General features: G+C 35.4%; 1 long non-coding RNA gene across 2 annotated transcripts in view; it reads left to right on the top strand.

The window, feature by feature from the left end:
- LOC116665903 overlaps nucleotides 1–26,360 on the top strand; it is a 98,593-nt gene that overhangs the window by 28,515 nt on the left and 43,718 nt on the right. For both annotated transcript variants that reach the window (XR_004322686.1, XR_004322685.1), the window contains exon 4: nucleotides 10,171–10,370. This is a non-coding gene — a long non-coding RNA (uncharacterized LOC116665903). The remainder of the gene's footprint in view (nucleotides 1–10,170; nucleotides 10,371–26,360) is intronic.

The raw sequence follows: 26,360 nt of genomic DNA, 5'->3' as shown, positions 1-26,360 counted from the left end.
TGCACTTCTAAAAATAAGATTTTTAAAAATTACCTAAGTTGTATTTAAGCTCATCTTTTCGTATTTAAAAAGTGACAGTAAGTGCAAAAGATTATTTTTTCTTGTAATCTAGTTTTAGATTAATGTATTTTTAACACTTAGTGATGGATGAACTCACTCTAATCAATTATATGTCATACTTTTCTTTTATATTGTCATCCAAAAATAAAATAGGTTACGTATAAACTTTAAGTAAGTGGGATTTATAAAGTACACTGGTCACGTCAGCAATTCCAATTACTCTCTTTTACCTCTTCTTCTTCATTCCAAGTTCTTAATACTCTTCGATCATAGCTTGTAGGTTCATTGACTCTTTGGTTTCTTTTGTTGGAATTCTTTTAACTGTATGGAAAGCATTTCTGTGGTCTGGATTATATGATGAATTTGAGGATGGAGATTACTGGGTGGCTTTTAGAAAGCACAACTGAAACAAATGTTTCTGCATCAAGTTTTGATGTATTTGTTTCTATGTTATAAATATTACTATCCATTTATTTACCTCACTGGATATACATTGGGACAGTAGTGCCCTAGAGAATCAGGAGTGGACAGCTGCCAACGTGTTTTAATTTAAATTCTAAATGATGGCCTTAAAATAAAGAAAATGCAAACATCTAAAGAAAAATTATTTTACTTCTACAGAGATTTATTTGGCTGCCTTCTATAGAAAAAGTAAGTAACAGGTACTGAGGAAATTTTAGCCTTCCATGTCAAAAGAGAATTCTGCATCATACCATATAAAAACAAATCTTTCTTAGATAGCTGAAAGATTTAAAACTGAAAGATAAAACTTTTAAAACATTTTAGAATAAAATATAGAATGATTTTTGTAACATTTTGGAAAAGGAAAGAAGTACTAAAATAAATATGCCATGTAGTCAAAGAATAGTGTCTAAAGCTCGAGTATATTTAAATCTCATCTATTGCTGTAAACTTGGCTAATCTACTTAAGCATTTGTTCCTTCAGCTTCCTCGTCTGCAAATAGAGGCAACAGTCTTACCTACCTCTGAGGGTTGTGATGAGGACAGAATCTGCATGACTCTTGTAAAGCAATTAGAACAATACCTGCAACACAGCAGGACTGTGGGTCAGTGGGGACCCAGACAGAGGGGCAACAGTTGTCTCAGCCATGTTCTTACTATGGTCAAAGATGGAAGTACTCCAGAGCACATACGGGAACGTGGGGGTACCTTTGAAGCCCTCGATACATCACATATCCCGTTAGCCAAAACAAGTCACGTGGCCTCTTGTGTAATTGTTGGGGGTAAAGAATGAATATTTTGAAACTATTATCAAATATACTAGTTAAAGCCACTACTTGCAAGATTGGTCCTTTGAGGTTTGATTGTATAGGAAGGTGGTGAGGTAGTGGCTGTTTGAATAAAAAAAAATCAAGATTTTTTTGCACATTGGCTTGGTCTGGAAGAGTTTAAAAGGAAGAAAAATGGAATTATCTGTGTTTGAGGAAGTGGAGCATAAGGGATTTTTAAAGAGTGTAACTTTGATCTATGTGTGCCTTTCACAGTTTTCAAGAAAGGCAAACAAAGAAAAGGGTTATTTTGAAAGTATTTTTTGCTCGCTGTTTCTCTGATTATGCTGTCAGTCTGGGCCTGGAGTAGATGAACAGCAGCATATTATACACAAAAAGCAACCAAGTCACTGCAATCCCAACAAGCTTTTTAAAAGAATTTACAAACTAACCATTTAAAAACCTCACCCATATTACCATGCAGATTCATCACCCATTCATAAAGTTGACCATCTCTTGTTTTCTCCCCGTAAGACTGGATTGGAATTCTGAGAATTAATCTTTTTCACAATCCCTTGCCAGAGGCATCCCAGTTAAAATTCTGTCGTTTAGAATCTTCATGCAGAAGCTGTTTTTCCCCTCTCAGTGGTAGGCAAACACAGGAGCTTTAACCAAAGTACAAATCTCCCACATGTGCCTGTGGCAGCTGTGGTTACCAGGGATGTGGGTTACCATGGTTCCCAGCCCTGGTGGCAACAGCAGCCTTCCTGGTTTTCTGAAGCCTAGGGATGAACCTCAGAGCCAGAGTGGCCTTTCCAGACTTCTTCCTCCAGCCGTTTCAGTGAGGATGTAAGCACTTAATTTCTTATCCTAAATCTCTTCCTGTTAGAAATACCTACAGTGGTTTCTGTTTTCCTTCTCTGAACACTGATCTAGCATTTTTCATGTTGAGTGGCCATTTATATTTCCTTGTTCACCAAATACCTACTCAAAATCATTGCCCATTTTTTATCCTATTGCCCTTTAAAATCAATTTTAGACATAGTAACATGCCATCCCTTTGTGCTACTCCATTTTCCTGGCTTTCTTTTTCTTTTTTCTTTTTAACTCTGGTAATGATTTCTTGTCATACTGAAATTTTTATTTTTATGTATTCAAAACAGGTATTATTTATCTCTGTGGCTTCTGATTTCCTCTAAATGCTTAGAAAGATCTTCCTCACTCCTGGTTATAAATATACTTACCTGTATTATTTTTCATACTTAGTTACTTTGTTCTTTATTTTTTAATCTCCACTAAATTTGGAATTTATTTTTATGAATAGTATAAAAGAGGGTTATACATTTATTTTCTAAATTGAGAGCCAGTTGTCCTACAAAAATAATTTAACAATACTTTCTTTACCATTTCTCATATGAATTTTTAAAATTTGTAATTGAATTTTTTAAACATGTAAGCATTATTAGGACTTCTGTTCTCTTTCATTGAAATTTCTGTAGACTATTTTTTCACTTCTGTATACTTTTGATCATCATTGCTTTTTTATTTAATCATTTTTTATTGAAGTATTATCGATTTACAATATTAGTTTCAGGTGTACAGCAAAGTGATTCACTTATACATATACATACATATATATCTTCAAATTCTTTTCCATCATTGCTTTTAATAAGATTTATTCTCTAAGGCAGTTTCCTTGAAAATTCTCACACATCTGTCCTTTCCTATGAATTTTAGAATGATTTTTTCCAGTTCAAAAAATTTGTCAAAGTTTATATCTAATGTAATTTAACTGCATTAAGCATACATATATAGACAAATAACACATAAATTTGGAAAGGATTGATATTTCAAGGCTATCAAATACTGGAACATAGAGTGTTTCTGCATTTATTCAGATTATATTATATATCTTTCAATAAAATTTTATAGTTTTCTTCAATAACTTGTATTTTTCATGTTAAAATGTCTGTATATAGTACAACATATTCCATTCGATTAGATCTAACTAGTCACTAAAATACTGAAATGATTTATATACTTATCCATTTATTTCATTGTCTTCTCATATAATAATTAATGAACCCAACTGTTCATTGCTTGAGAAGTTGCCATATACTTGACCGTGACCATATCCATTTTCCAGAAGCCATAAGCCAATTTATCAAGCAACTGAACCAAGAGATTCTGATGGGCCTGCAATTTTTATAAACATTTTGCACATTATATTAAGATGCAAAATAGCTGACATGTTAAATGTTATACAATGTAGAAACTTGAACACTGAGTTATAAAGATCATATTTATATGTGCTCATAAACAGTGATCACCTATTAATTATCAATATTAGCAAATAAAATGATTTGTATTCTGTAAGTCTTATATGTGATTTTCCTCCCATAAGATTATGAGGTGGTAGTGAAATTATTGCTTAGCATAATCAAAAGAGAACAACCTTGGCTGAAGACTAGCAAAACAGACCCAAAGTTAAAAGAAGTTGTTTCAAAATAGAGGGTGGTTTACTAAGGGCATTAAGAGACCTTAATTTGTTCTCTTCTACCGGATGTCTACAATTGTAGGCAGAGAGAGACCATCTTTTTTTATCTGTAGGGAGAGAGGATAGTTTTCCCAGAAGTGTGGTATCCTACTCTGAAAATCAGCTTCAGGACAAACAACAGCATTTGAGGGCAACAGTTCTTTGTTGTGTGTCGTGGTTGATAACATGTGTAGAAGCAAATGTTGAAAAACAACCCGAAGGCTAGAAGGGAGAAATGAAGGGATATTATTGTAAGAAACGTGTGCTCAAGGTCAGGTGGAATATTACCTAGAGGTAGATGAGTTAAAGATGTACTCCATAAATGCTGAATCAACCACTAAAATAACGAAACACGATGTTAGAACTAATAAGTAACAAAGAAGAGGAAATGAAATAATAATAAAAAAAAATACTCCAAAAGAAGACAAAAAGAAGGAAAATGGATTGCCACCCAGCCTATGGTATTTTGTTACGGCAGCCTGAGCAGACTAAGACAGATGTCTTCAGAAAAACCTACAGATAACATCCTACTTAATGGGTAAAGACGGTTATTTTTCCCTCGGACATGTAATGGGGCAAGAATGTCTGCTCTCATCATTCCTACTGAGTGTTGTTCTGGAAGTCCTAGCCTATCAAATAGACAATAAAAGAAATAAAAGGCATCCAGGCTGTAAAGAAAGAAGTTAATCTGTCTTTATGCACAGACAGCATGGTCACATATGCAGAAGATTCTATGGAAAAAAATTAACTAGAACTAAATAAAACATCAGTTTAGCAAGGTTCCTGAATACCAGGTCAATATGTAAAAATTAGATGTAGCATGGTAATTTTCAATTTCCCTTATATCTTCTACATTTATTAATTAGAATTCCTCTGAAAGGAAGAATTGTCCCTTCTCACCCATTTATTTAGTTAATCATCTATTCATTTTAATACGAGCTCATGAATATTTATTTTATAATTTGGGTTATAATCCAATACTATGGTTTTTTTTTTTTTTATTGTTGTTCTGGATTTGGATGTCAAGGGGCTCTTTTTGGTTGACATGTCTCCCTCGTTCCCTCTTTCTTTCTTTTTTTTTTTTTTTTTTTTTCCTCTTTCTTTTTATTTCTCTCTCTCTCCCTTCCTACCTCACTCCCTTTTCTTCCTTCTTTCTTCCTCCCTCCCTTCCTTCCTTCTGTCCTTCCTTCTTACTTAATTTTTTTCACTCTTGGAGTAATTCTTTCCTTTTTGACATCACACAGTGCTCCAAGTTCACCTTGTGTTTTTCCAGCTCAAAGCCTATATTCAGCTACTTCAGAAGAAGCCCTAGTACTTTTTATTTAAAAAAAAAAAAAAAACAGTGCTTAGAAATCAAAAGTAACATACTGCCATCTCCGAAGACTCCAATACATTACAGGGTTCCTTGTAGCCTGCCACAGCCACCTTGCTTACTTGTTACTTCTTGATGGTGAGAAACCTGGCTGCCATTATCTAGCATATAGTTACTTCCTTCTTCAGACTTCTTCAACATGTAATGTAGTTTCAGTTTTACTAACCCCTACTCAGTGATAGTTTCACAGTTACTAACCCCTACTCAGTGAGAAACAGTCTTACCAATGGAAGTGTTTGTGCACAGCTCTTTCTGTCTTTAGCCTTACAATAGCTACTTAAAACACCGTTGTACAACAAGACAACGGTCAGCTCCTTTGCTTCACATCCCCTTCAGTGTGATTATGTCGTATGTTTGTCACACAGATTCATGTGTCACCGACTGCGATACACTTGAGGCTCTCTTCAGCATCCTGGCATCCTGGTTAATTATTTTTTTAATTGCATACAGTAACATCAATCTTCCTCGTGTACAGTTCTAAGGGTTTTGACAAATGTATAATCGTGTATCTACCATCGGAATATTTCTATTCCCCTCAAAATTTTCTCACGTGCTCCTTATGATCAACTCTTCCTCCCACCTGCATTCCTGCCAACTACTGATCTGTTTTTTGTCTTCATAGTTTTGTTTTTCACAGAATGTCATATATACATGTAGACTATTTAGCTGGCTTCTTTCACTTAGTAAAATAGACTTAAGATTTATCCGTGTTGTTTCATGAAGCAGTAGTTCATTGATTTTGGTTGCTGAGTATTATTCCATCACATGGGTATAACCCTGTTTAACCACATCCCCATTGAAGGACAGATGTTTTCAGTTTTTAGTGATTATGAATAAAGTTGCTATAAACATTCTCATACAGATTTTGTGTGCTCAAAAGATTTCAGCTCATTTGGGTAAATACCTAGCAACAGGATTGCTGGGTTTGTATGGTAAGTTTATGTTTAACTTTATAAGAAACTGCCAACTCATTCTTAATTTTGATTAAATCCAATATATTATGTTTGTAGATTGCATTTTTAGTGTCATATTGAAAAACTGTTTATAAAACCCAAGATTATATAGACTTTTTCTAGAGATTTTATGGTTTTACATTTCACAGTGGCATCTGTAACTCCATTTTGAGTTAATTTTTGTGTTAGATGTGACAGTTAGGTCGACCAGGTTCACTTTTTTTGCATGTGGTCATCCAATTGCTCCAGCATCTTCTGTTGAAAAGACTGCTTTCTCCTTTGAATTGCCTTTGCTCTTAGGTCAAAAATCAGTTGATTGGATAGTATGTGTCTATTTCTAGGCTTTCCATTCTGTTCCATTGATCCATGTGTCTATTCTCTCACCAGAGCCGCGTTCTTTTCTTCATTACTAGAGCATATGTGTAGTCTTGAAATCAGCTAGTGTGAGTCATCTAGCTTGATTTTTTTCAGAATTGTTTTGACTACTCTGTTCCTTTGTCTTTCTGTTTATATTGTATATACAACTTATAAATTAAAAAAAAAACCCTTGTGGTTTTGACTTATAATTGCATTGAATCTATAGGTTATATTGAGGAGGATTTACATAACAGCAATACTGTATCCTCAGTCCATAATCACAGTATGTCTCTCCACTTCTTTAGGTCCCTTGATTTCTTCCATTAATGATTTTTTTAGCTTTCAGCATATAGATTCAGTATGAATTTTGTTCACTTTATTCCCAGCGATTTCATATTTTACAGTGATATTGTAAATGGTATTTTTAAAATTTAAAATTCCAATTTTGCTAGTAATTAAGAATATGATTGACTTTTGTATCTTGATCTTGTTTCCTGACACCATTCTTTAAAAATGCTTATTAGTTCCAGAAGATGTTACGTATACTCTTTTGGTTTTCCTACACACATAATTATATGTTTGAATATTGCAATTGTGTGGGTAATTTATATGTCTTTCAAATAATGGAAAGAGACCATTTTTTTAAGAGAAAGATACATACAAAATTATGATCATCATAAAACTGTAGCCTAACTAATATTTTTTAAAGTATCTAAAGAAAAATTTAATAGATACGGTATTTAGAAAAGATAAGCCAAGAGATCAAAGTGTTGACATTTGTAGGTTAGTAATTAAACAATCAGCACATTTCAGGGAAGGTGGACACTGAATCTTCAGGACAATGAATAAGATTTCTGGTGGAGACAAGAATGATTCATCATATCGGAACTTGGCCTGGGTGAAATTACCTCCATTTGTCTGATTTCATTTCCTACAAGCGTCCTATTGATTATCCTTTGGTTTCAGGTTCTCAAGTCAGAGTGCTTTGGTTCTGTCCAGCCCCGGCATTCCATTGTTAGGTTCAGGCTTTTTAGTATCTTTGAATTCCAGTTTCCTCATTTGTAAAACGAAGTTAAGAACAGTACTTAACTCATAGGACTAATGTAAGAATTAAATAAGATAATGGAGTCCAGTATGCTAACATGGACATCTCATAAGTAAAATGGATATGGCAGATGTCTGAGTTTCCACTGTTCTAACACCCCAAAGATAGCACCCTAAATTGGCACCCCTCTCGTGATGATGGCCAGGTGAGAGACCCCAGCAGCCAGAGGCAGTGGAGTGTACGAAAGTCTAATTGAGCTGAGGGGGCTGGAGATAAGAGTGCGTCTTTCGCATGGGGGAGCTGAGCACTGGCAATTTGGCTCTTCTCCTGGGGCTTCCAGGATGACTCGGAGAGAAGCAACTGGGCACCCACTTGTGCCCAGGGCATCATTAACCAAGACTGGACCGAAAGAGCTAATAAGACTTACCCCTTCTGTAATATACAGCTATCACAGTCAGGGAGACTTTTGCTAGAAAGTCTTATGTCTCTTCTCCTTTCCCAGCCCTGGGGATTCTGGAAGGAGGAGAGGTGTTGTGGGGCAAGAGGACTGCAAATGTCCTCCACACCGGCGCCTCCTTTCCACTTGCTACCTTGCAGGCACTGGCAGTCGGAAGGTGAGCACTGAATCATCCGTGGGAGACAATCAACTGGATTTTTAATATCTGAAAATGCATGCATAGCTATATATTCTGCCCAAGATGTCTTAAGAGACCAAAAAGGAAAAGTAAACAGAACAATTTTTGAAGGAAAAAATAAAACACTCATATTTGTACTCTACAGAAAACAGACTGTGCAATTAACAGGTTTTTTTTGTAGCTGGGAACAACTTTTTCCTAATTGGGAGCTCTTTTTTTTTTTTTTAACTTACTTTTTCCTGTCAAGAAAAATGTTTTATTTTTCCTTTTATCATTTTAATGAAGTGTTGAAAGAATGTGTGTAAGATATGAAACATAATAAAAGTAACAACACAAACCAAGCTATAATTTAAGAACTACAGGTTACAAATACCTACTAAGCGCTCTCCCCTGTTACCTGTACCTATTTCCACTCTAGGAGTAATCACTGTCTTCAGCTTGCATTTGTGTTTCTTTGTGCAGCAGACATTGTCGATGCCCCACCTACGTCCCCTTGGCACTCGCCATTCCCGTTAAAGCAGATGGAGTCTCGCTGCACGTGTCTGCAGCTGTGCCGAGGGGATTTCTCTAGGTTGGATAAGGCAGGCTAGAAGTTCCAGAGAACCTGCTTTTTCTTTTTTATTACTGTTTAACACACACACACACACACACACACACGCCTCTAAGCAATATATTGTTTAGTTTTGTGGTATCACAAATGTGATGTCACACATTGTGTAGTTTTCTGGGACTTGCTTTTTTCATTCAACGTCTTGTTTCCAAAATTCATCTGTTCTATGTACACATGTAGTTTTGCGTATGGTGTCTTATGACTACAACTCACATCAACATAGTATTTTAAATTCATTGTTCCACTGACGGACATTTGGATTGTTTCCATATTCTTTCTATTGTGAATAGTCCAAGACTCTCAGGGCACCTGTGCAAAAATTGTTGTACCATAGTGCACGAGAATGTGTGCTCCAAATTGCATTCTGAAGTGGTCGTAGCAACTTACACTCCCTCTGGTGTAAGAATTCCCACTGAACCAGATTCTCCACAACATTTGATCTTGGCGGATTTCTTCATTGAGTTGTAGTGCTGGCTTTATTGTATATGAAGTTCTCATCCTATGGGGATCTGTCTGGACTCACTGGAATAGTCACTGGTTCATTTATCTGTGGTTGCATCAATAGCATGTTACATTTATTACTATATTTTGTAGACTATCTTATCTGACAGAGCAAGTTCCCCTCTTCAGTGTTTAAAGGTTGACTTAACTATTTGTGGATATTTTTTCCCAAAATGATTAAAAATTCTTTCATGGTTTCCTTGAATATTTAGGTTAATTTAGAAAGTAGTGACTTCTTACAGCATTGAGACACATCATCCAAGAGCCTGGAATGCCTCTCTTTTTATCAGATTATTTTCTGTGTTACTTAGAGCTTTGAAGCTTTGTCCGTAGAGGTCTTGTATATTCTTTTAAAGGAATTCCTAGGCACTTTATTATTTTTATTGCTATTGTGAGTGTTATCCTCTTAAACTTGATTTCTGTTTGGGTACTGTTAGTGTAGAGAACCAAATCTCTCATAAGTAGATGTTCACATTATCTGCAAATGATGACAGCTTTATGTCTTATCTTCTAATGCTTACATTATTTTTTTTTCTTCCTTTGTATCTTTGCCAGAACTTCCAATAGTAGGTTAAACATTAGCAGTGTTAGTGGGGCTTTTTGTCTAGTTCCCATCTTAAAGGGAATGCATCAAATGTTTTTTTAAATTAATTACAAGGTTTACTGTGGGTTTTGGTATATATCTTTTACTAAGTTAAAGATAGTTCTTTTTTATTCCTAATTTGCTGTCTTTTGTGAAGAATAGAGCTTGCCTTTTATCAAATGCCTTTCCTAGCCTCAATTGTGAAAATTACATAATTTTGTCTCTTTAGTCTATTAACGTCACAAATTACAGTTGATAGATGAAATTCAATTTATTTTATAATTATCAGACTTCACTGGATATGAAGAGAGAGAAATATGATGTCTAGAGCTGCTGCAGCTCAGGCAAAGACCTTGTCTGAGAATGAAGCCAACACACAGGGAAAAGCAGAACAAAACTAAGAGATGAAGAGACCAAGTCCTGGTAATGCAGTCGTCATGGTGGCATCAAGCCACAGGTGAACTCAGCACTGCCCTAAACGTCTGTTGGGTAAGTCAATAAATTATCTGAAACCAGTTTCACGTTGCTTTTTGTGATATGTACTTGATTGGAAAACATTACTCACATCATTCAGGTCTGGTTTTTTTTAATTGCCTAACCTTGTGTATGAAATTGCCAATTCTGCCTTTATGATTTGAATGACTCCTTTACTCTAACATCAATTTGAAAAAATTTATGAATCTCTTTCTTAATATAATCCATTTGTCTATTTTATCTAGTCCTTTACAAGTGGTATTCTCATTTTTTAAAGTTGTGTTGCTTTTCGATTATATTTATTTTTGAACAGTTCAAAGTCAGGAAGTTTAGAACAGTGTATATTAAAAACTCTCCCCCCAACTCCTGACTTTTAATCACAGTGTTTCCTATCCAGATCACCCAGTTGGGTCAATTTTCTGAACAGCTGTGTTTCTGAGAACTTTAAGCACACGCAAAGCAGATATATTATAAGCCAAAAAGGTAGTATACTATAAAAATTCTGCACCTTGCTTTTTAAAATGGTGAATCTTACAGATTAGTCGACTTCAGTATATAATGCACATTTTCATTTTTTTATAGCTGGATAGTATTCCAGTATATAATGCACATTTTCATATTTTTATAGCTGGATAGTATTCCACTGAATGAATATAGCCTCATTTGTTTTACCAGTCTTCTACTGACAGACATTGAAGTTACTTCTTTCTCTTTTTACTATTACAAATAGTTATGAAATGAAAGCCTTTTGCATATATCATGTTGAATGTGGGAGTGTGTAACTCTAGTATAAATTCTTTGTTGTGGAAGGACTGAATCAGAAGGTATATATATATATATATATATATATATATATATATATATATATATATATACATACACATTTTTAATTTTTGGAAAAATAATGTGAAAATACCTTGGCTTAATGTTACACATTTCAGGTGGCAATATGTTTAAAAATACCTGTTTTTCCATAGCCTATTATCAAAAATGTTTGTACTGATGAGTGAAAAGTCTTACTCACTATTTTAAAATCAGCTTTGTTGAGATACAATTTACACATGATAAAATGCAGCCCATTTAAAATGTACACTTCAATGTGCTTTGACAAATTTATACGCCTGTGTAACTGCCTCCACAATTAAGATAAAAACGTTTCCATCACCGCAAATATTCCCTTGAGCCCCACCTCAGTGATCCCCACGCCCATCCTCAGTACCTGGAGGCCGCTGATCTGCTTGTGTTGCTGTGTATCAGATGCAGTGTTTGTCGAGTTTCTCATCCATGGAATTGTACACCGTGTGCCCTTTTGTTCCCAGATTCGATCATGTTTTTGTATCTGTGGTCTATTATATTTTATTGCTTAGCGGTATTCCATTGTAAAAATACAATTTATTAGTATACCTATGAGTGAATATTGGAGTTATTTTAGTTTTTGACATTTGAATTAAGTTACTATGAACATTGGTGTACAAATTTTTATATGTCTATATCTTCTCCATACTTTAGGGTAAATACTTAAAAGGGGAATCTCTGGGTCAAACTTTGTGAGAGATTGCTGGCTAGAGCAAACTCTCTCTCCAATTTTGCATCCTTGTCACTAGTGAGAGTTCTAGTTGCTCTACATTCTTTCTAACACTTGGTATTATCATTTACATTTTTGCCATTTTAGTGAGTCTATAATGCTACCTTATTAGAGTTTTAATTTGTGTTTCTCTGGTGATGAAGGATGTTGAGCGTCTTTACTCATTGGCCATTCTGACGTCTATTCTGAATTTCCAATCCTTTGCTCACTTAAACAAATTTAGTTGTTTGTTACAGGGTTGTAGGAGTTTATAGCTGCACCTGTATCTGTATCTGTTGTCCGTCTTATTCATCGTCATCAGTCATCTTTTGGACAGAAGCCTTTTGTCAGATAAATGTACAACTTTTTGCCAGTTTGTGGTTCACCTTCTCATTTTTTAAACCATATCTTTTGAAGAGAAGTTTTTCATTTTGATTAAGATCAATTTATCAGTTTTTTAAAGTGTATTTATTTGCTTTAGCTGAGGAATCTTAGCCAACATAATGACAATTTTACCCTGTTTCCTTCTGGGTGTTTTATACTATTGGCTTTTATGTTCATGAACAATGAATCTTTTTTGAATTATTTTTTTGAATGTGGAAGGAGGTAAGTTTCATCAATATCAAGTTCATTTTCTTTCGTGTGAATATGAAATTTTTCCAGGCCCATTAATTGAAACCAGTATCTATTACCCATAAATTACCTTTTCATCTTTAAACAAAATTAATTGACCTTATATCTTTAGATATATGTATGGATGGTCAACTCAATTCTATTGGTTTATATATCTATGTTTACACCAATATTGTGCCGTCTTGATTGTTGTAGAGGGAATGTTGAAATAAGGTGTTGGAACGCCTCCAAATATTTTCTGCTTTTTCAAAATTGTTTCACCTATATAGATTCTTTGGATTCCAGTATAAACTTTAGCAGCATCTTGTCAATTTCTATTTAAAAAAAGCTCGCTGGGATTTTGGTCAAGATTGTGTTAAATCTCTTGGTCAATTTGGGGAGACTTGACATTTTAAAATACTGAGTCTTCCAATCTTTGAATATAATGTACCTCTTCATTTATTTCCTTCTCTTCTCAGCCATGTTTTACAGCTGTGATTATGTAGATCTTGCAAATATTGTTACCCAGAAGGTATTTGTGTTTTCTGATAATGTGTAAATGGTATTTTTAAAATTTTAATTTCCAATTTTTTATCAGTAATGCAGAAATGCAATGCATTTTGTATGTTAGGCCTAGTATACTGTGACCTTACAAAAATAAAGAGATTTCTACACCTTCCTTTCCAATTTATATGCCTCTTCTTTGCCTTCTTGCATATTGCACTAAATAGGACTTCTTTGTTCCTAATATTAAGGGGGAGAATCCAATGTTTCACTATTAATTGGGAGGTTAGAGAAAGATTTTACATAGAACCCCATGTCCAGTTGAAGAGGCTCCATCTTTTTCCTCTCTTTTCCCAAGAGCTCATCATCAGTGGACGCCAAATTTTGTTCAATGATTTTCTACATCTATTGAGAAGGTTCTATGTATTTTCTCCCTATTCTGTTAAAATGGTGACTTATGATTGATGTTTAAATACTAAACCAATCTTGGGATTAAACACTATTTCCGGGATAAATTCTACTTGGTCAAGATTTCTTATACTTTATAAGTATTGCTGAATATGACTGCTAATTTTTCATTTTTTTCCTTGTTGTTCATGTAATACATCGGTATGCTATTCTTTTTCCCTTTCTCTGTCCCTTGTTGTGTTTAGTTTTGGTATCAGGGCAGTGCGTCCCCTATTTTCTGAAAGAGTTAGGATTTAGTATTCTTTATTTCTGAAAGATTTGGTATTCACCAGTGAGACCATCTGGGCTGAGAGTTCTTTTGCAGGAAGCTTTTATATCACACCACCACTTCTCTAACAGTGATGGACCTGTTCAGATTTTCAGTTTCTTTTTGAGGTAGTCTTGGTAATTTTATCTTCAAAGGGAATTTTATGTTCACCTAAGTTGTTGAATTTATTGGTATGAGGTTTTTCCTTACTGCCCTTCTAATGTCTCTGTGACCTGTAATGACAGCTCCCCACATATTCCTCAAATGGTGGTATGTGCTCTCTTTCTCTTTTTTTCCTTCATCAGTCTAGTAAGGTTTTACCAATCTGATTTATATCTTCAAAAGACGAACATGTGGTTTTGCTATTTTTTTAAAAAATTCTTTATCTCTTCTCCATTTTGTTTTCAGGTTTTTATTTTATTTTATTTTATTTTATTTTATTTTATTTATTTTATTTATTTTTTAGATTCTTAAGGTGGAAGCTTAGCTTAGAAACTCCATTTTAAATCTTTTTATAATGTCAACATTTATAGTTATATACTGCTCTCGAATTACTGATTTAACTGCGTCTCACGGTTATTCATGTATTTTCATTTAGTTAATTTATTTCAAGATATATTCTAATTTCCTTTTTTATTTCTTCTTTGATCAACAAAATATTTAGAAATGTATTAATTAATCTCCAAATGTTCTAGGTTTTCTAGGAAGCTTTCTGTTACTAATTTTTAACTTAATTTGTTATAGTTAAAAAAAATGCTCTATGATTTCATTCTTTTTGAAATTGCTGTGACTTGTTTTATGAATGAGCATGAATATGGTTTATCTCGATGAATATTCCATGACCCATTAAAATAATTCATATTTAGCTGTTATTGGGTGGATTATTTATATATAATTATATTTATCAAGTTATATATTTATTATGTAATAATGTAATTTTACATATACATAGTCCAGAAAGTTGATGGTGTTATTAAAACATTTATAACTTTATTACTGTATCTAAGCAGTGCTATATACAAGAAAACAAAAAAGAGGCATACAGATTGGAAAAGAAGGCAAAGAAATGTATTCATTCACTAATGACATGAGCATGTATATAGAACTGATGGTTATTTTCTGATGGAAAATTAAACTCTTTTTTTTTTTTTTAACAATTCCTGTTTTAAAAGAAAAGAGTTAACCCTCTAAGCTTTCATCTTGGGGAAAAAAAAAGAGGAGAGAGAGGAAATTCTACATAAATACAAAGCTTACTCTCTCATTTCTTTGCAAAGAAAGTATTTTTCTTTTTTTTTCTTTCATTTGTTCCTTGACTCCTATTCTTTGAGGAGGGAATGAGAATGTAATTCTACTGCATTCACGTAACTTTATTCTGAGACTATACTTCATCTGCATAGAAGCCAGGGTGGCCAACATGCAGGACCAAAGGGCCAAGCTTGGTATTTTCCCCTCCACTTGTGTGAGACAAGTCATTTGAATATTTGTTGAAGCGTTTAGAAATGATTGAATTTTCTGCACATCTGAAGACCTACCATCTTTGTCCATTATTTTCTAGTGGAAAATTAAACTTATCATTTCTGTTTAATAATTTCTACTTAATATGCAGAAAGGTAAGGTTTCCAGAAAAACTTGTTATTTCTATAAATACTTGATATATCCTTACAGTTTTTATTTTATTTTTACCATTGGTTGTAAAGAGTTGAAAATAGTATAATAATCCTTTTGTGTAGATAGACTTAGGCTACACAAAAGTTGTAATAATAGTGATGATTGCTATGAAAAATAAGCTTAAAGAATGAGAACTCCAGCTAAAACATTAACAAACTAATAAACTTAAAGTAACTTGAGATATATTGTCAAAAACTGAGATTATATCAGCATGTGACCTCAATTTATCTGTGTTTAAAGATCTTATTTTTTTGTCATATTTTATCAGTCTAAGCAAATGCTTTCAATGTACTTGAAAGTAATTGAATTTTCCCCTGCTATAGCACTTTAATTATTTATTAATTTTTTTACATCACTCTTGAAGGTTTCTATTTAATAATGTTTCTTTCTTTATATTTCATCTAAGATGTGAGATGTATTCCGGGGGCTGACGGAATCATATTTCTAAAGGGTTGCATTTATCATGTATTCTTACTATTCACTTTTAGTTGTGAGCATAATCAATAGTCTGGCTTTTAAGATACATTATATAATAGAGAAATAATAAGGCTCTTTGAGTGTTTTCCAGCATTTGCCTCACAAAAGTAACAACAAGAACAACAATAATTAAGGTTCAAGCAAACACTATGATTTAGCGTGTTCTCTCCTGCATTTTGCCACGACAGATTGTCCGGAAGGAGCTAGTCTAAATTTTTACATTTTAGTTTGAATTTGTTTTAAAACTTGTTAAAAGTAATGCTTATTAAAACAAAAGCCTTATTTTTTTAATCGACTTTTTTTTTTAGAACAGTTTCAGGTTCACAGCAGACAAAAACCTTATTTTATTTCAGCTCTCTCCTCATTTTTACTACAAGAAGGCTTTACAACTTAGTAATTGAGATGGCTCTGGGTCAGACTGCCTGGCTTTATCACTTCCTAATCCTGGGACCTTGGTCAAGTTACTTGAGGTCTTTGTACCTCTAAATCAGAGGTACATATAAAAAAGGAAATAATACTATGATTTATTTCATAAGACTGTTCTTTATGAAATTAATCTTTGTTAGGGATTATAAATTTAGCACATAAGTAGGGCCTAATTAAAATTTGGAACTTACTACTTTGAATTCACAGAGAATGTTTAGACGCTGTTGCCATTTTGACCAAAAAAAAAAAAAAAAAAAAACCTTTAGGAAGATAATTCTTTCATTCACTCAATAAGGATAGGCTGAGAGTTTACTATTTGCCAGGCAATGTGCTAAGTGTTGAAGAAAGGATAAAAACGGTTTCTGACCTAAAGGAGGTCACCAGTTGCAGGGAGACACGCGAGGAGACAGCAGAACAAGATGCTAGGAGCTATCATAAGACAGAGTTGGGGTCAGCAGGCTTTTTCTGAAAAGGGTCAGATAGTTAAGATTTTTGGTTTTGTGGGTCATACGGGTTCTGCTGCAAGCAGTCAGCTCTGCTGCTGCGCTAACGCGCTTGTTTCACAAAAAGAAGCGACCAGATTTGTCTGCAGGTCGTAGCCTTTTCAGTCTGTAGTTTCTTGACTCCTGAGACAGCAAAGGATCAGGGCTCCTGGGAGGAGTGGCTTTCTCCCTGGAGAAACATATACTTAGAGTATAGATAATTCAGCTGAGAGTGAAGGAAAGAATACACCATAAGCATAAAAAACATGTGCAAACAATAGCCACCTATATATAATAGCCACCACCCCTGAATGCGTACTTTACACTCTGTAATGAATGTCCACAAAGTATTTAATTTATTCATCTCAACATCCATATGAGGTAGTTATTATTATACCTCTTTTGCAGAGGAGAAAATGCAGACTTCAGAAGTTCAGCATCTTGCCATGGACACACAGATTTTAGTACCAGAGGGGTGTTTTGAAAACAGATCTAAGTGATTCCATGCATGAGATCTTAAACGTTATATTATACGATCCCATCAGATTTTTAGCTGTTTAGAAAACAGCAAATCCCACGGCCGAGGCATTGTATGGAGTTGGTGGAAGAAATGGGGCAAGATCACTGCTCTACTAATGACTTTGGAATTTATCCTGAGGGCGAAGAAAGAACTGTCACAGGGTTTTAAGGAACAGACCAGTGTTTTAGAAAAATGACCCCAGCCACATGGTGGAGGAAAACTCATTGACAATCAAGGCTCTCAATCAATATTTGTTAAATTTAAAAAAAAATTATAAAAGTGTATTAAAGGGTTGCAACAGGATATATGAAATGCAGTTGGAAACTACAGCAATGATCTAGGGGAGAGGTGATGAGGGTCTAAATGCGGTGATTGAAGGGATGAGAGAAGAGATAACAGACAGACGGTGATTCTCAAACTTAATTCCCCAGCGTCACTGCTGTGATGCTTTTAAAAATTACACATGATAAATGTCATTCCTGGAGATTCTGATTCAGTCGGCCTGGGTGGGAACTAAGCGTCTACACGTTGTAAAGATTCCATGGATGATTCCGTCAGCCAGTGTAAACAGGCACTAGGAAATAGAATGAGTACCATGTAAATTATGCCACATTTACCAAAATTAGGAATACACGAAGGGGAAGAAGATAAATGGCAGACTGAAGTAGATGCAGTTGAGTCATCTTGGGTGCATTCAAATGGAGATATCTGGCAGGCACTGGACGGGGTGCTCCGGAGCTCAGGAGCAGCCCACAGAAACAGGCAAGTCAGTAATCATTCCTAGAAAGGGGGCTAAAGACTCGTTCTGTAAGTGAAGTAATGTGACACACTGAATTCAAGATCGGAATGCCTCAGGGGGTAATCAGGCATGGAATGGAGGCCGACTGGTTTCTGAGAATCTTTAAAACACACCACTTTTCAACTGGGTTTGTCAGTAAGGTTCTACATGCCAGCATGGGGCCATAACATTTCCAGAAATGAGGCATTTTCTAGTAACTCTAGTCAAACACAGACTGTCAGGTTGTCGAGTGGGCCAGGGGGAGAGAGTCTGCAGCAGCACTGACACTCGGTGTGCACCAGCCAATCAGCAGCACCCCAGAGAGAGGCACTTGCCATGATGAGCGGAACTTCATGCAAAGTCGAAACAGAAGCTGGCTACACAAGAGAACGGGCTGTATACTTAGGTTTCATTTTATAGAAATAGTCCATGCCGTCGGTATAAAGAACGGTGCCTGTCTTCGTTTGTTAGAGAGAAGACATATATCCAACTCTCATAAGGATAACTAAAACCATTTTGATTTTTTTAAAAAGGGAAGCCACAGCAAAGACAGATCGGAAACTTTCACAGTTTAGGTGGCACCGTTCATGAAATTCCTGATGCCGAGTCAGATGAACAAGAAGCTTTTGATAACCACCTTCAAGAAGCATTATAGAAATGCATTTTTATACATTTTTGGCTCAAGGAGAGGCCAGGAAATACAAAGATGGAATTTTGAAAAAATTAAAGAAAGTTTGGTCTGTTGATATTCCAGCTGTGGTCCTGGAGTTGAAGTTCATAGCAGGCAAAACACATAGAGCGAACACTAATCTAAATTTCTCATGAGGAAAATGTGAACTTATTTTTTTAGGAAAAAAAGTTTTCCCTGATATTCTGGAAACATTCATCTCCAAAAAGTTCATAAAAGTGACACTTCATTGTATAATGAGCTACTTGACAACTTCTCGATAATAAATGTAGTAATGGTATCACACAGCAGTGTCTGTGTCCACATGTGTGTGTGGGTCATGACCCTGGCAGGCATCATTTGCGATGTCTTCTGTGCCAATGGCTCTGGCTGACATTATGCAGGATTTACACTGCCTGGCTATACGCAGAGTTTCTGCAATATATAAACTGAGGCCATAACACTGAGTGCAGTTTAGTGAAAAGCATTCTCCAAGAGGTAAAATTATTGTGATTTCTTTGAATAATACCCTCTGAGCAATGGTCTCAAAATTAAGGTTCATGGAAAAACCCTGACTATCATGATGACCTAACATCTGCCTCTTCTAAGTGGCTCCACAATTTTAATAGCTGTGTGGTCTTAAGCAAGTTAGTTAACCTTTCTAAGCCCCTGTTTGATCATATGTAATAGAAGGATAATATTTACACAGGCTTCATAGGATAGTTTTAAGATCTAAGTGAGAACATCTATATAAAACACTGAGCAAAATATAAAACTATCATTATTTTAAAATTGAGAGTGTTCTTAAGACTTCAGTACAACAGGGTTTCCATATGGTAATGGGAATACCAATATTTAATTCTTTATCTACTCTCCTCTATTTTTACTTTTAATAAAGGACGAACTATTAAAAACAAATCACTTATTAACTCTTATAAAGAAAGCATAAAAGATTACTAACCCACGCCCACAGTCAGCGTAGGGAAAGTCGCCTGTGATGTTCCTCCCTGCAGAGGATGGCATAAGGCCCAATTTTAAGTGGTGTCATTGCTTCTTAGTAAATGTGCATCCTTAGGTACTTAACTTACTGTCTGTTGGTTCATTTCTTCGTCTGTAGAACTGAGGGGTTAGAGTGGATGATTTCTGAGGTCCCACTGTGCATTCATCCTATGTGATTCTTTGGCTCTTGTTGGTGCTACTTTTTGAATAATTCAGAACAACAGCTTCAACAAATTTGAAATCCATCATGGCCCAGAAGTCAGAGATTAGTGGGATATGTGGTGGTAAAGTTCCAACGCAACAGCAAATCAATATCTAACTGCCATTTTGCTGCCTTCAAAATGCAGCCCTTTATATCAACAGAATGATACAGAGCTCAGTTTATTGGAAAGCAATCCAAGAAAGAGTGATTTAGAGAGAAAAGCTCAAGGAAAGATAAGCAAAGTCAAGGAGAAATACAAAGGTGACTTATAAAATTGACCCACATCAGGAATCAAATTGATTTTAGATTTTAGGACTCAAGCTAATATTTACTAGCTGCTTAGAAAAAAAATCCCCTGCGAGACAAAAAAAAAGAAAAAAGTGTTTGAAAGGATATAAATTTGTGAGATTGCAAGTGTTCAGAAAAGGATACGGAAAAAGAAAAAGGAAAAAAAAAAAGAACTGAAGGCCCTGAATCTCTTTGGTAATTTCAGAGTAGAAATTAAATGCACAGATTGAATAAGGCGTTTTGCATGTAACTGAAACAGCCACACCCACCTAGCACTTTCCTTTGTTTCCCGTAGCCAGGCTAATTGTTTCATATAATAAAAACATCAGCTACTTTCAGTTTTGCTTTTTTTTTTTTAACTCACAAGCAAAAGATATCATTAGTGTTGCTAATAACCCCTTTCATATTTCACGATCAAATCAGTTGTGCAGGTGTCCAATCAGAATAAAATAATCCCGCACGCTAGCCGATACTCTGTGTCATTTCCTCACACTACCTTGCCTCTGTGACCCAACTGTCTCAGCAGAGTTCACATCTGTGTTCTGTTTGGTTTTTATTCCTATAACTCATAACATAGTGGGATGGGAGAATGTGGAAAGTTCCTTTCTATTTTATTGTGAGGGATAGATCTGTTGATATATGATGAAGTGATGCAGATGCACAAAAAAAAAAAAAAAAGAATACATTTAACTGACTCCAAATAGGTCATTTTCATTGGTGATTTTCTGTTTCTAAAGTCAGGATATTTTGATTGTGCTTTAGAAGAATTGGACTTTTCGTTCTTTAGTTTACCACAAAATTACCCCAGCTGGAGGTCCAAAATAAAATTTACTGTTTGTAGTTGGCTCAGTCTTCCATAGATTTCAAATAGAAACATTGAAGCCCTGTGGGGAATGGTGAACTGTCATTGATTTTGAACTGAATTATCAAATATGCCGCTGGGATGATAGATAAACCTCTAGCAGTTTCTATTACCCTCAAAAATGGCAAGGCTGCCCCCTTGAAAACTCAGAAACCTAAAATCAGTGCCGGTAAGTATTAAGAGCTCATTCCAGCTGTATTACTGGGGAAACTAAGTTCATTTATCTTCTAACTTAGTCTTTTGATATATAAAGAAAAATACATTTCTAAACAATTTGCATCCTCCATTCTGACTTAGGCAATCCTACCCTTAATGTGATGGAGCAGCTTATTTCTCTAGTCACCATTTTTATGAAATTTTGATTCTGTAAATCCTTTGTCAATCAATACTTACTTTTTTGCATCTTCTTAAGCTTGAAATTCTGACAAATCTGAAGCCTAAAGTGTTTGCCTGGTGAAATGCTCCCTACTCTTTTCTTTTTTGGGGGGGGGGGCAGGATCTAAAAACATTTTCTGTGACCCCCTAGAGCTAAAAGTATTGATTTTTTAATGGGTACACTTTTCTCAAATGGAGTCCATCGCTTAAGTCCAACATCCGCTCCTTTGTGGAAGGAGCAGTTTCTTGTTTCCAAGTAATTACTGTTCTCTTTTTTTTTTTTTTTTTTTTTTTGCCACTGATAACACTATGCTTAAGAATCTATATATTCTCTCAAGGAAATTTGATGTTGGTCTTCCATGCCAAAATACAAAGAGGAAATTGAATGTTAATAATTGATAAGTTGTTATAAAAAATCATGTCACAGAATTTTAAAATATAGAATTTTTAAAACATGGAATTTTGAGCTTCATTCTACATAGTAAACATCCTTTATATATTTTGAGGTCTGGTGGGTATAGCATCCCAGATTGGAGCAAATAGGTCCACTATTTTTGTTTTTTTCACTTTGTACAGATTCTCTTTAGAAGTTAGGGATTGCAGTGTGTCAGAAATTAAGATTTTTTTATTCTACCTTCATGAAAAAAAAAAATGAAAAGCATCCTGAGAGTAAATAAGTCATAGTACCCATTTGACCAGAAGTTCCAATCACTTACATTGTTGGTCACATAACCACTAGGCTACCTGCCAATAAGCTAAGATATATGATGGTAAATGGTGAGAAGGAAGGCATTCTTTATAGATGTGCAGTAACTCTCTTGCCTCAGGCCGTTTCTCTCTTAGCTCTTTCTAGCTCCCTGGACAAGGTGTAACTCATCTATTTTGACACCAACCTCCTAAGATGGTCTTGCTCATAGACCTGGGCTACTAGCCAATATTCATTAATTAAACAAGAGCTATCTGACACTTTGCTAATTCAAGGACAGTTTGCTCTGACTGCACAGCTTAGAAAGAGTGGTCCAATCAGAGAAAGTTGACAGTGCATGGTACGGTAGGAAATCACAAATAGCTCAGTGGGACTAAAACATAGCATTCAAGAAGCTCATTACGAGAGATGAGGCTGGAGCAGTTTGAAGGAGGGGTAAGGCAAATTGCTAGGCACCCTATATCCTGTGGTGGAGAGTTTATACTTGATTCTGAAAGCAGGAGAGCCATTGAGTGACACTGAGCAGGAGAGAACATGTTAATGAATTGTTGTTTTGTGTGTTTTGCTATTTTGTGGAAGTTCACTCTGGAAGCTCTTTGAAGAAAAGCTTAGAGCAGGAGAAACTAGAGGCCATCTGACCAGCTAGGAGGCCCTTTATCAATTTATTTAAGAAACCTAAACACATAATGAAAGCAGTAGCTATGAATTAGTGTAAAAAGACAGATTGGAAAGATGTTGAGAGAGACTACAGTAGGTAACATTTATTGTTTAATTAGATACAGGGATACAGAAAAAAAGTTGATAACAGAAGCGACTACAGATTCTGATTTGGGAAAGTGAGTAGAATTTGAAGTCTGTTTTATTTCTTTATCTTATATACAAACACAGTTTTTCAAAAATTTTTAAGGTGGCTTACAAAGAATTATAATTAAGAAGATTAAAGATCAATAGCAAAATTTAAGAAAAAAGATTAAAAGAAAAAGAAAAGAAAGAGGCAAATAGAAAAGTATGGTATTATTAAAAAAAAAATAGATAAAACCAGAAATGGCATGAGTACACAAAAGGATTTGACGAAGGCCTGTAAACTTGCTAACGATGGGTCACCAACCAGTTTAGCACAAAGATGTTTTGTAGGTTACTCAGGACGGGGAACATGCTCAGTCACCAGGTCCATGCAGCTGCCTGGAAGACAGCAACAAATTCACTGCCGCAGAAACTCATCACCATTTCTGGTCCTGCAGCCAGAGAAATTCACAACCAGGAAGTGGCGCGGTTCCCGGAAAGAAGAAAGGGAGGAGGGGAGCAGATTTTAGAAGAAAATAATGCTGAATTTGGTAGAATCAGTGTGAACTGACACCCTCTCTAATTAAATGGATTTTTACTTCTTCCAAATACCCTCTCCTTTGGTCCGGCGCTTGTGGTCTTCTTGACTCCTGCCCCAGTGCCCCAGGAAACAAACATTTTGGGGGGCATCTGCAGCACGTCTCTGCCAGAGCAGTTTCCTTTGCATAAACTGCATTCCTCTCCCCCTTAACAACCCGACTTCTCCTCTAAGGCCTGACCCATTTCCTAACTCTCAAATAGTGTAAGTAATCTCTACTGCATTTTTAACAACCACGTTGGTGGGCCCCACAGGCCTTAAATATTTGAAATCTTCTTTCCTCTCCATTTGTTCTCTCCACCACCAACATTCTGTAGACTCCCTTTGCTAAAGTGTGAGATGTTGTCCCAAAGGTAGTCCTCGAAATGATTTTGGAAGATGCGCTAACATGGTCTTAAATAAGATGGAATCACATAGTGAGAAATCATGCCTCTTTCAATTCTCCTTCATATATTCAGATTAATTCAAGAGGGAAGGTTCAATTTTGAACGTTTTTAACATTAATCTCCTTTAAACCAAAAGCTCGTAGATCTCTGTTAGAGCCTTTTAACAGTCAATGTTGTGTAGCTGGAATTAGATGATTTCTTGGTTTTGTTTTTACTGTGTCTGACATAGTTTCCTTTGATAAAAGAAACCTGTGGGAACTAGACTTCATTGTTTAAAATGTTCTTTTCCGGTGAGGCTTTCGGTTGTAATGTGGCAGCAGTGCTGGAAAAGCACCCGAAGGCAACTGGGACCCAGTAAGCGAGTGAGAACTTTCTCCAGTATCGATGCTCCTCTCAGCACATCTGCTGCATTCTTCTGTCTTACTAAATTGGTTTCCACAAGGTAGGTCAGAGTTGACCACCCACAGCTCATAGTCCATTTCCAGCCACACTGGGGGAAGAACTCAATACAATGGTCTTGGTCCTGACCTGGTTTAAGCAAATATGCCCAGGGCAGTAGGGTCTTGCTTTACAAGGATGACTGTGGGGGCCAAATCCTGGGAATAGGGAGAAGGTCAATGCAGGAGATGACCTTGAACTGAGCAGGCATCCCAAAAGGTGTCTGCACCCTGTGTTGAGTCTCCGCCAAGGGCTGACCACCCTGACTGTCCCGTGTGCTACAGTTGCCTGGCCACTGTGCCTTCTCTGTGCTATTGCAGTAATGTGAAAGAACGATTGAAACAACAGTGGGTCCCACACCCTTTCAAAAAACCTGAAGAATTGGATAAATGTCACCTACCTGAAAAGTAATGCTTCCTACTCCAGCAGCCAGATAATTCTCTATCAGATCCCTTTATGTATTTCCTTCATGTGTTTTTATTATAATGATCCTATTTATGTTTGCTTGTTTACTGTTATCTCCACTTCCCACTCCAAGAATGTGAGCTCAGGGTATCCGCCTTCTTTACTGTTATATCTCTGGTGCTAGAAGAATTCCTGGCATATAATTACTGCTTAACAAATGGTTGTTAAATCAAATCATTTAAAAACATCTCACATTCCACATGCATTTTAAGAAATATGTAAATGTTATAATGTGACTTAAAAATAATGTAACCATTAGAGTTTAACAACATTAGAAAGAGCTGCAGGATGCTCAACCTTTATAAAATGTACTGAGCCACAAATTCGATTCATAATAAAATGTATTCTGAGATGTTTTAAAAATCTTTACTTTAAAAAAATTTTGCTAGTATAGGATGAAGTTACGTGGGGTGAAATATTTCAGACCAATTTATTATTAAATATTTTTATAGAATTAGTTTTAATGCAAACTTAATAGTATTCATAATTTATAAATAAAGCTTCAAATTTGTTCTATAGAAAAAAATTTCCATCCTGCCTACTTTACAATAATTATAACAGAGAAGTATATGATATAAACAGGCATTTCAAATATAATATTGCATTTATTTGATTTTTATCATTGTAAAATTTTGGTAATTTAGCTACTTGTTATAGTGTCAAGATCCACATGAACAGTTTTCATGACTTGATAGAGGTCGGACAGGAAAATAGAGATGAGACAGGAAAAGCTAAACATTTTAAATAAAGATTACAATACACCATGGTATCAGATAGATGAGAGAAATTATCACTTCCAGCAAAGAATATGATGCCATGAATAATAATCAGAAAACATGAGATAGACAAACCAAAATTTTAAAAGGAAAGGGGAAATAAAGTTAAGTAATTTTCTCAGAAAGACAAAGGAAATGACAAAAAAAGGGGAACATCAGAGAAAAAAACAGTCTGCCAGCACCTTGACCAAGAGGGACTCCAGAAAGGTAGACAAGAGAAAGTGAGGAGTGACGGGGGGCACCATCAAATGAATAACAGAGGGAAATTCTCCAGAGGTGAAGATCAAAAGCCACCAGATTGAAAGATATCATTGCATGTCATTCCCACCGTCCAAAAAAGGTACAGCATGGCAACAGTTCAACTCACCAAGACTGCAAGGAAGATCCCAGTGGCTTCCAGAATGAATGTACAGAAGGAATGGGAACATGAATGCTGTTAGATTTCTTACTGGAAAGCAATGTTTTCGAAATTGAGAGACAGTTAATTCAACTCAGGTTTCTGTAGCAAATAAAACAATCAATTGAGTGAGAGCAGAATAAATATATTTTGGGTACACGTGGAAAGACTTAAAATTTTACCTCCTATGGGGAGAAGAGACACATCTTTTGCACAGAAGAATGCCAAGTAATTTATTACTCCCCCTTCAAGAAAGTGGTGCTTAATTCTCCATCACTTAAAGACCTGCTTCTAATGAGTACTGTATAGAAAAGAAG

Source organism: Camelus ferus, chromosome 9 (assembly GCF_009834535.1).
Source record: "Camelus ferus isolate YT-003-E chromosome 9, BCGSAC_Cfer_1.0, whole genome shotgun sequence".
NCBI lineage: Eukaryota > Metazoa > Chordata > Mammalia > Artiodactyla > Camelidae > Camelus > Camelus ferus.
This window is presented reverse-complemented; position numbering and strand designations above follow the sequence as displayed.